This window comes from Propithecus coquereli, unplaced genomic scaffold (assembly GCF_000956105.1).
Source record: "Propithecus coquereli isolate 6110/MARCELLA unplaced genomic scaffold, Pcoq_1.0 Scaffold510, whole genome shotgun sequence".
NCBI classification, from domain to species: domain Eukaryota; kingdom Metazoa; phylum Chordata; class Mammalia; order Primates; family Indriidae; genus Propithecus; species Propithecus coquereli.
The window spans coordinates 324709-325428 of NW_012150953.1; positions in this window are offsets into that span (position 1 = coordinate 324709).

Sequence of the window (720 nt, forward strand, 5' to 3'; positions counted from 1 at the left end):
GGTGGGGGGGGAAGGAGAGAAAGGAGCACTATGGCGTCTGCCGATAGACTCAGGTCTACACCCGGGAAGGTGCCCCCAGGGGGCTGGGAGCCCGGGCTCAGTCCGCAAGAGGCCACTGCTCACTGGCGGCAATAGTCTCTGGGCTGGTGCCAGCAGGTCTCTCCAGCCGCTCAGAAGCCACCAGCAGGCCGAGATGCAAGGGAGGGGGAAGTTAACTGCTCCACCTACCCTTGTTGCTGGTCTCCAAGCCTCTCAGGACCTTTCTCCTTCCAGTTCTCCTCCGCAACGTCTTCCCGTGGAGTTTCCTGTAGTTTCAGGCACCCTTCCTTCCGACCCTCACTCAATCTATGTTTCTCTGCTAGCTTATTTTTTTCTCTTTCTTCTAAAATTTGTCTTTTTTGCAGAGACACTCTGACTGGTGGCTTTTCTCGTCTGCCATCTTGGCTTCTCCCCCCAGCATCAGTTTTATAACTTCCTTTATTGGAGCTCTTATATTTACCAAAATGTAATATCTATATTTTTCTCTTTGAAAGTTTTCTGTCTTGAATTCTATTCTATCTGATACTAGACTTACCACTAATCTGATATTAAAAACACTAGAATAAATAGAATTAAATAATATCCTCTCTGATATTAGCATTACTGCAATAAGATATTGGAGTTTGAACTGATTTTTTTCTTATTGCATTTTATTATCTTTTTTTGCTTTAGTCTTCTGTT